This window comes from Hibiscus syriacus, unplaced genomic scaffold (genome assembly GCF_006381635.1).
Source record: "Hibiscus syriacus cultivar Baekdansim isolate YM2019G1 unplaced genomic scaffold, ASM638163v2 tig00000991_pilon, whole genome shotgun sequence".
NCBI classification, from domain to species: domain Eukaryota; kingdom Viridiplantae; phylum Streptophyta; class Magnoliopsida; order Malvales; family Malvaceae; genus Hibiscus; species Hibiscus syriacus.
This window is the reverse complement of record NW_024061840.1, coordinates 1,773,098-1,784,185: the sequence shown is the minus strand read 5'-3', so window position 1 is coordinate 1,784,185 and position 11,088 is coordinate 1,773,098. Positions and strand designations below refer to the sequence as shown.

At 32.4% G+C, this 11,088-nt stretch overlaps 1 pseudogene; it reads right to left on the bottom strand.

Annotated features, from left to right (window-relative positions):
• Nucleotides 1-728: 728 nt before the first annotated feature.
• LOC120119017 lies at nt 729-6,275 on the bottom strand (annotated as a pseudogene).
• Nucleotides 6,276-11,088: the final 4,813 nt, after the last annotated feature.

Genomic DNA, 11,088 nt, shown 5'->3' with positions numbered 1-11,088 from the left:
AAATTGTTTTTTTCATATCATATGTTATATAATGGTTAATTTATAATAAATGGTTTTAGTTAATTCATAAACAAATCACAAAAGCACTTAAAAAATTTCTGGTTTTGGTTAATTTATAATGGTTTTAGTTAATTTATATAATTAATCATTTAAAAAATTTCTTGATTTTTTTCTTTTAAAAAAATTATAATTTTTTATAACCACTTGTATATTTTCATTGTAGAAAAACAAACCCTTTTTTGTCTTTGGACTTGCACCTGCTTCAACTCTCGACTCTAATTCTCTAAGACTAACAATAGTCAAAAGAGAAGTGTTATTTTATCTTAAAAAATTATTTAATTATAAACTAAAAGCACATTTAAAAATAAATGGATTGAAGGTTAACAGCTTACCGCGAAACAATTTCTACTGAAGATGTTCCAAGTGAAATATCGTTTCACCTTAAGAATTATTCAACTAAAAAAATAAATTTAGTTGATTTGGATACAAATGAGAAGCTAATACCTTATTTTGGTACATACAAAGTACAAGGAGGAGGAGTACATAATATAGAAAATTCTCTTACTATCTTATCATAGTACCAATGAGAAGATAAAAGAAAATCTTTAGACATTGAATCATACAATTGGGCAGCTAACTGTGGGTATGATCAAATACTAAGTTTGAATGATGAGTGAAAAAAGAGTACATGTCACGTCATGTGTTACCATGAAAAGGGGCTTTCTTCCTGCATGTCTTTATGGCTACAGCCTGCACAACATTACATTAATGAAACTTTAAAAGCTTCTTCCACAGTAAATACAAAAAAAAGGGGGGGTATTCAGTATGTAGTTAATACTATCAGATTTCAAGTGTCAACGAGATAAATGATTTTATAGGTTTAATTATAGTTTTAGTACTACAATGTTGAAACCTGTGATTTAATCCCTGTTGATGATACTCTTTTTGATGTTATTATTTTGGATCTAGTAATAATATTATAAAAGTAAAAGACCAAATTATGTAAGAATTAAAGTAGAGGGATTAAATGCCAAGTTTCAGCATATTAGAGGGTCAGAACAGTTATTAGGCTGATTATATGCAGAAGCAAAAAAGCAAACCTTATCTGCAAGGGGATCAAATGCCGCATAGAGTTCAAAATCTTGTGCGACCCAGCAGAGTAAAACTGACACAAAAAACTAACATTTACTTCATGACCGTAAAATAAAAACTGTGCAGTTGAAACTTGAAACTTATAAGCAACTGTTTTATATTAACCATACACATAACATTAATAAAGGGAAAGTATTGATTGCTGAAAAGATTCAAACAGCAAAACCAAAAGGACAAAACTGTAACAAAGTTACTTTCTGCTAATGTCAGCAAAGTTAATGACTCAGAAAGAGACTTACCATAATTTCATCTCTTCTAAACTGAGTTTTATGAGGTCCAATTCCTTCATCATGCATGGAAGCATACAGCCTTTGGTAAGCTCTATATAACCTGCACAACAAAAACCAGTTATCCTACCGACCCGGTGAATGAAACAAGTATTCACATGAAAGAAGTTCCAATTGAACCAGTACAAGATTCAAAACTCTTACCTTTTCTGTTGTTGGGGGCTGTTAATTGGTGGTGAAAACTCGGATGATATATACTGCTCCAGAAATATACTACGGTAAATGAAATGCCAAAGTCCAGCAGGACCACCAAGGCCGACAAATGGTTCTCTAGATCTCTTAGGAGAATCTGTTGGAAGTCTATCAGGAGAATCAGTTGGAAGTCTTTGGTGGCTTAGATGAGGTGATGATCCTGATCGAGGCAATGGATCAAGTGGCAAATCCTGAACATGCATTCCACCATCTATCATTGACCTCTGAACTTCACTAAGAACATTGGACTTCAAGAGGACCCTTTCTATGCGAATCCTATAAAATTTCAGTCAAATTTCTTAATTGTCTAATAAGGAAGAAAATAAATGTTTAGCATTCGACAAAAGAAAGAATGCTTTCACCAGTAAGCTATAGAGAGCTAAATCTGGGTACATTTCCATGTTGTCAGATGGTCAAAGGTCAGACTCAAGATATGCAGTCAATTATGAAGAAATTGTTAAGGTTATAACTGAAGTTCATTACCATCACGATGAAATACGGAAAATAAAATTTACCTGCAATCTTTAAGGTGATAGAAGGCATCTGAGCTGGTAGTAAGCAGTATCAAGTATGTATCAACCTGCCACAAGGAAGTAGATTTGTTATCGAGTGTTGTTCGCATGATCAATGTAATCATAAAAATATGAAGGATTGTATCTAGTAGAAGTTGCATCAAATTAACCTATTGTGAGTCAAGTGCACTCACATCAAGAAAATGCACGTGGGCATACAAAAAAGCCATAGGATTATATTTTGGTAAGCAAATGGGTGAGAATGATTCTGATGTCCTGCATAAAGCATGAGATCTCATAAGAACAAAGAGCCCATGAAATCATTAGCGCAAAAAATACACGTTAAAGTCCGCTACATCTTTGTAAAAGAAGAAAAACAAAGAAAACAAGGGAGAGGAAAGAAGAGAAGACCACACAAAAATAAGGTTTTAATTATTTAGTTTTGGATTATCAAGATATTGATTTCTGCCAATCAATTGCTAATAAAACCATTCATAAACTGACAGCAGAAACAACAAAAGAGCTAGTAAATGTGTCAGTTGCCAATAGTGTGCAAAAACCTTCTTAAATGGCAATTCAATTTGGAGTTCTATAGGTACAGGAAACCCTTAAGATATAATAGGATTGAGGTTCTTCATTTGCCAAAGCAATGTTAGCTAGAAATCAACATAAAACCGACTATCCAAGCCAAAAGAGACACCACTAATCCCATGTCTTCTGAAGGAAGATGCATTCAAATGCTCTAAAGTTAAAAAAATACACGAGGATTAAAGGTCGATTAACATTGATTCTACTAACCTAAATGACTCTGATGACATCACGAAGTTGAAAGTAGCAACAGATCATCAGGATGAAGAGAGGCTTTTTGAGCACCAACAAGACTGATAACCTGTAATTGAGCTTGAGGTAAATAAAATTCTTTAAACAGTAAACTTTGAGTTGAACTGGAAAGTAGAATGACAATAGACACTGATGTCCTTACTTTCAGGCCAAAAGAAGAACGAAAAAAGAAAGCAAAAGGGAGTTTTACCTTGTGTTGACACATTAGTATCACAAATAGCACCCCAGAATCAGCAACATCTTGCAATATAGCACCAACAGCTTGTCTTGTTGCATAAGCAAGGGGAAGACAAGTGTATGCATGAACAAATGTAGCTGGGTTCCTGAAAAAAAGAAGTTTAGAAGGAACCATTCAGGTAAAACATGAAAGAAAAAGAATATTGTAACTCGCATCTCATCAATAATATAAGTAACATAAATCTAAAATCATAAACATGTATTATCCTGTTCTGAATGCAGAAGCAATATTTTTTTTTTTTGATAGAAGTTGGAGGTCTCATTAAAAACTCCCTTCTTATTCGTTCACATACTTAAAAGTATGTTAACGAACATTGGAAGGAAGAAAAGAGTACCTCAAATTTTATTGATAATAATACCCGATACAAAAGACACCACGGAATATCCTCTCATGGTGATGAACACCATTACAACAAACACCTTAACCTCATATAACCTCATACAAAGCCACAGTCTAATCACCTTACTTCTAATTACACCACCAGCAGTAGGAATAAAATAGCGCAACAGAACATAATGCAAATTAAAAGCAACACCTACAGCCATATGAACTAAAACAAAACCACAATTGAAGAAACAAGATCTAATGAGACTCGTCTTCTTCAGGAGCCCAAGAGTTGTAAACAAGCCCAAACTTCTTGCAATTGACTAAATATAAGTCAAAACTCAAGTGGGGGTGAGAAGAGGAGTGGAGAGATCCAAAAGCATTAAACATACAAGAAAAACCCAATGAAACAACCTGACAACTCCTGGAGGAGTGGATGAGGGAAGACAGAACAAGGGAAGGGTAAGGAGAGAAATGATCCAACATTATTATTTATCAACGTACCAACTAAAGGAGTGGATGAGGGAAGAGAAAACGTCGTCTGTTCCTCTAAGCAACGGTGTCATGTCAAACTTAGGATTCTTCTCGAAGCATCTATTTATGGACTTTGTTAATATAAGTATCATCTGCATCCATTTCACAACCAATCAAACTGAGACAGTACAAAAATACTTTCAGGTGACTTAATAAACAAATAAGAAAGGTGACCAAATATTTTGACCAAGGGAAACTAGAAAGCCTAGAATATGCAGTGGCAGCCAATTTATCAGTTGTCCAGAAGAAGAAATCTGCAAGGGAGACTATAAGGGCTACCTGACCGTAAATAAGCTCCAATTGTGCTTTTAATGATTCTAAGGGCTCCTCAATGCAGCTGATGCAAACTAAATAAATTGGTCCCTTCACAAGAAATACCACCTGAACAAACAAATATGTTATCCCATACATTACTCATAAAAAGTAAAGCTCGACTCTGGAAGGTTATAGTAGAATCTTCTATGCTGAGGCATTCTATACCAAAAGAATACAAAAAATCGATTGTTTTTAAGCAAGCTGTGCTCTATTGATGAGGCCAACAACAAAACTTTTCATGTAAACATGTCTATTTCTAACAATATCAAACAAACTGCTATCACATCATTCACTTTTCTTTTTAAAATTAGTTGACATGTCTTGCCAAATATACAAAACTATTTTGAGGATTAAGGTTCCACCACATTTAATGAAACTAGGCTGATTATACTACTGTGAAACAGAAATTAAATTGCAGTTCCTCAATGTTTATTTCTAAATAATGCAATTTCAAAAATGTGAAAAGTCAATTCAAAGAAATACTTAAAAGATTAATCATTAAATGGATGAGAAAGTATTTCAAATGCAAGTAGTCTAATAACAACTGATTGCAGAGCTGGAAAATTAGAAAGTACATAAATTTCAAATCCAGAAATAGCAAATGTAACAATACCTGGTGTTTCCCAGCCTTGATCAATTTGATACTATCTCCCCTGAAAAGCAATTACCGAAATGTTAAAACCCCATGAAACTGACATAAAAATGGTCAAGTTTCTCAAATAATTGCACTGAATAAGCACGGGAATCATTACTAAAAACCAAGTAAGCTATATCCAGCCAATACCATTCTCCATGAAGGAAATGATGGCTTGTAATGTAGCTGAGAAACTAGCTAGTTTGTGTTCATCTCCATATCTGGAAATGAAATGTACAAAAGAATTAAAGTAGGATCCATTAGCAAGCCGTTCATTTTATTTGTGCAGATTTTGCACCTTCAAGTGTTATCATTTTTAGGAACCATTAACTCACCTGGAATATATCGGTTTACCAGAATTACACAAAATAAAGAAGTGCTTCTTCCTCTTTCTCCATGCTATCGAACCATCATCCTGCACTTCATTCCTAAATTAAACATGATGTAATATAGCAAAGATTGTTTGAAGTTGCTTCTTTCTTTTTGTTTCCAAATCAAATCATGAAAGTCTAATAATTCTTACACTCAAACAATAAAATCGTTATCGACTGGTCCAAATTCCAAAACCTCATAAACATTCCCAACTTTAAATTTGCTGAATTCGGCGAAAAACAAGCTAAACCATTTTTTTTTTGTTCAACAAGGAAAAAGAACTGGAATGGCTAACCTCATCAACATAGCGTTTACCCGGAACCCAAGGGGAGGCCTGATTATCGGAGAATCCTTGGAGGAAACCATGGTTCCTTACTTCATGAATCTCATTACCGTCAATTTCACTCGCTTCATCGATCCTAGACTCGCTCGTGGCACTGCTACTTCCTCTCTCGCCGGCATATCCACTACTGGTAGAACTAGAGGGCCTTTCGTCGCCTAGTATATCCTGATTCTCCACGATTAATTGGTCGTCTTCTTCATCACCGTTGTCTCTCTCCCGATTCAACGATGCATTGGCAACTTCATCGCCATGTCCACGACTAGGTTCAGTGAGTGTCAACAAACCGAACCGTTGGCCAACCGATCTGAGATCAGAATTTTGGTTTAAGCCGGTCATCAAGAGAAGACGAAGATGAGGTAGAATCCCACGACATTTAGTTTTCCCCTCTGGGAAAATCAAAATCCAGGATTCAGAATTGAGGAAAAATAATTTGAAGAAACGAATCTTTCATTCACGATAACAATAAGACAACTACTTTCAGCTACCGGTCCAGTCGTTGCGTTGCTGTTGGTTGGATTCGCTGCAGCTCCCGCAAAATATTTTAGGCTCATTTATAGTATCAGTTTTCACGTGTACCACAACCTTTTAATTCGCCAATTTACATCTCTATTAGAAAATAAATCATGTTATCTAAAAAAAAACTTAGGATGCGTATCGTTCTAGAAAATATTTTTTATTTTTATTTTCTGTTTTTATTTTCAAAAAATATTTTTCATTTTTAATTTTTTAAAAATTATAAAACATATTTGATTAATATAAATGGAAAGTAAAAATTTATATTGTATCTAATTTTTAAAATAAAATAAACAAATAGCTATTAAATTAAACTATAATTTTAAAAAAAATCATTGCATAAATTTAACATGTTAATTATGTAAATATAAAATAATAAAATTGATAAGAAATTTTATAACATAAAATTTATTTTAATTTATAACATTATTAAATTTTAAAAAATACACAAAAAATTATTATAAGCAATAGTACAAAAAAGGTCATTAACATAAAAATTATAGTCATTCGTAATTGAGACCTTCAAACTTTAAGGAAAAATAATTAATGTAGTCCATGAACGTTTTTACACCAAATATGATCCTTAAACTTACAAAAAAATAATCTAACTTAAAGAAGAATCAAACATTGACAGTCACGACACTTACATGATAGTTTATAAACTTTCATGGTAATCTATAATTCTGATGTGGCAGTTCATTTTATTGTTGTGGTAGTACTCAATGAACGATGATGCGGTAAATGGACTTAATTGATTATTAAAAAGTTTGAGAACCTATTTAATTTAAAAAAAATTAAAATTTATTTAGATTAAAAATATAAAATATAAAAATTATTAAGATACTCAATACATTAAATATAAAAATAGTAAAAAATAAATTATTAAAAAATTTAAATTTAAGACTACATTTGAGTGAAAAAAAATTATCATATTATTTTTTTATAAAAGTTTGAGGGTTTCAAACATCATTAAATCAAAAAATATTGTTAGAATGATTTAAACTTGTGTAAATTAAGTTAAAAAACTAGATATCATGTTTTTTTATTTTTTAAAATTTAAAAACAATTTTAATGAAAATAATGAAAACATCTTTTTTTATGTTTCCATATTTTCACTTGTTTTTGTTTTTGTTTTCCAGAAATCATTTTCTAATTTTACAACCAAACACGTTTTCTTTAAAATTTTCTATTTTCTAATAAAATGAAAATAGCCGATATTTTCTAAAACCAAACGGGCCTTTAGTTTTTTCTCATAGTGTGTTGCTCGTCTCTTTTCTTTTTCGTCTTTATTGATCGAAGACGACGTCAATTTTAATATTGATTGCCGAAAGTCGGTATTCTTTATTGTCTTTTTCTTTTCTATATCATCTCTCTATTTTTTTTCTTTTTTTAACAAGTCTGTCTGTATGACACGTTTTCATCCGTCTTTATAACATGTTTTCTTATGTTTTTTTAGTATTTTTCGGTTGTTTGGCCGTTTTTTCATTTATCTTTTTTCTAAGGGGTTGATTTGACATTGCCACGACTAATCAAGATGATGCTTATCTGATATCTTGTTGATCTTCTCTAATTTGAACCATCAGATTAGATTTGGATATTTGATTAGCATTTGTGGATAGGTTTTCACGTCGCTCCAGTTTGATTTTCGGTTTTTCGATGGTCTTTCAATATCTTGATCCCTTTTATGATTCGTTTGCCGATGCGATCAGATATGTTTGTTTCTTATCTTTATTCGAGTTTCTTGATTAGATTTTTAATCTTTCCTTATATAGTCTTTATGTGATCTTAAGTTGCTACTTTTGTTTCAATGATTATAGAAATTTTCCTAATGATATGCTTAATTTACTGTTATGATTATAGATCTTTATTGTAATTTGAGATATTTCTAATAAAGTTATTTACTTCTATTAAAAAAAAGGAGAATAAAGAATGTTGATTTGTCGAGATAGTGTCAATTTTCCGACCATAACCTTGTATGAAAGTGATTATTTCTTCCTCAATGTGTGGTAAAATTTATTCCTAGCAAATCATAATGTGTATAGAATAATTACGATTTCAGTCATATGGTTAATATTATAATGCAAAAAATAATCAGGATAATCACTCGTTAAAATCAAGTATAATTAGAGATTGATTGTTGAAGTGATCAAAGATGCTCGTAATATTTTATCTTGTGTGAATTCAAACCCTAACAGTTACTTTAAAAATGTAATATCTCTTAGATTATATCACATCGGAAAAGGCACGTGTAACCCAATTATCTTATATATCATCTTAGCAAAGAATTAGTGATTTGATTTCAAATTAAATAGGCTTAATACAAATGGTTGCTTGTATTGGGTTGGGTTTGTTGTTGAGCCCATTTGAACTTGGATTTTAGTCCACCTGGCTTACATTTTTTTTGCTTCCGAAAACATGCACTATAAATGCACATTGTTCCCTCAAAGGAAGCACTTCACAATGCAGTCTGTTCCAATTAATCACAATGCGAAATTTACTATGCCCACAAATATGGATACCACTTGCAGCAATTAATTGAAAGCAAACCATGGCTCTCGAAAGTGGGTATAATGATAGCTAACAGAAATAGCAAGTGCGAGGGACGTGTGTTTCTAAAAATGGCTTTATCATCCGATGGTCCTAAAAAGGTGTAAAACTAAAAGAGTTTTACACAGTGAAATTGGATGGATATATATATATATATATATATATGAATTCCCATGTTGACAAACCTGGGGAATGGGGATCATCGTCAATGTAGTTTGCAATTTGCATGGTCTTGTGATTGTCGAAGTGTTTTGTTTCTTTGTTTTTCTTCATTTATATATTATGCTACTGCTTAAGCAACTCTCATGTTACTTAACGGTGTTTGATTATATCTTCGGGTTCATGATATTTTAAAATATAAACATGAGAGGTGAACAAAATAAGATAAGAGATGCATTGGCAGACGCTTGTCCCTCTTGGTGAAACAAGCTTCCACCCACCTTCAATTTACCTGTAAATTAAACCTGCTCAAGCTTTATATACAAGCTAATTGTTACACTTGTTTATATCTTGATCCATACATACCTTAAGTGTCTGGTAAAGGAAATTTCTTAAACTAGACTTTGGAGGAAACTAAGAGCCATTTTCCCTTTACAGCTGATATTATCCATTATAAACTTTGATTTGATTCTTCTTAACTCTTATCCAAGTTTTTGCCACGCACATTTCTTTTATAATATTCTCATTTTCAATTCCACTATGGGTTCATTCTTGTTGGTTTTTTAAATCCGTTTCTTAATTTTCTTCGATTAAAATGCAAATAAAAATAATAATTATTCAGTACTAATTTTTTTCCACCCAAAATGATCTTATAATTTAATAGCCTAGTGGATTCCAAGGTTCACTGCTTTAATGAAACCATCAATGCTTTTCAAATGGCAACATATCCATACAATAGATATATATATCCCCGCCCTTCATAATAGCACTAAATGAATAAAGATGTTACATTGTGTCATTATTTATTTATTTCTCTTTTTTTTGGATAAGCAGATTTTATTATCCAATGAAAAAAAGTTCAACAACAAACATCCCAATTGAAAGTATAAACAGATTACTTACAACAAAAAATGATTAGTCTATACCCCAATAATTACATAGATTAATATTAACATTGTCAATTCTATTGAAGTTTCTGTCATTAAGTTTGATTCGAACAAACTCCTTTATGGACTTCAGAACTTGATCAGTAGTTCTTGATTCTCTTTTGAAAATTCTTCTATTCCTTTCCTCCCAAATGGAGTAGATGTAAGCAGTCCAAGCAATTTTCAGAATGGTGGTAAGTAGAGATTTACCCTTCTATTCTTGAGAAGCCCATTCGATCCTTGATTCCCAAGTCCTATGTAAGTTGCGCATATTAGTATGACTCATGATAGAGTTCCACAGAGTAGAGGCAAAGGTACAATCAACGAACAGATGATTTCTTGTTTCAAGCTCCTCATTGCATAAGGTACATACTCCATCAGAAACAATTCCCATTCTAGAAAGCCTGTCCCTAGTAGGAAGATGGTCCAAAATAGCCATCCATGAAATCATGCTTAGTTTAGGAGTGTGAAGGGGAAACCATATCACTTTGTTCCATGATACCTTGGTTCTATGAATTCTCATTTCCTCCCATAAATCTTTGGTTTTCGTAATTCATGCGTTAAGTAAAGGGAGGGCTTCATACTTTAGCTTAATGAGTTTCCTTATACACCAGCTATAAGAAGGACTTTCAGTGATGTCACTGAAGTTACTATTTTTAATCACATAGCAGTGGATCCATGCAACCCATAATGATCCATCACCAACAAGTATTTTTCGAATAAGATGTACCATGCAAGTTTTATTCCATGATTTGATATCCTTTAAGCCAAGTCCTCCTTCAGATTTGGGACAACATATTTTTTCCCAACTGATCCTTGCACCTGTAACAGCTTTATCTGATCATTTCCAAAGAAATCTTGAGCAGAGTTGGTCAAGTCGGTTAATAAATTTCTGAGGAAGGATAAAATGTCTGCACCAGAAATTAGAAACACTGTATAAAACAATTTTAATAAGCTCAATCCTCCCAGCATAACTTAGAAATTTTCCCGACCAATGGTGGAGCCTAAGTTTGATGTTGACAATAAGAAGCAAACCGTTTTTTTCAGTTAATTTTCTTGTGACAAGAGGAACACCAAGGTATCTAACAGCTAATGAACCTTGCTTAAAACCAGTAGCAGATTTAATAGTGTCCTGAATTCTAGAAGAAATACTAGTAACATAGAATTCAGTTTTGTTGACATTATGCTTAAGGCCAAACA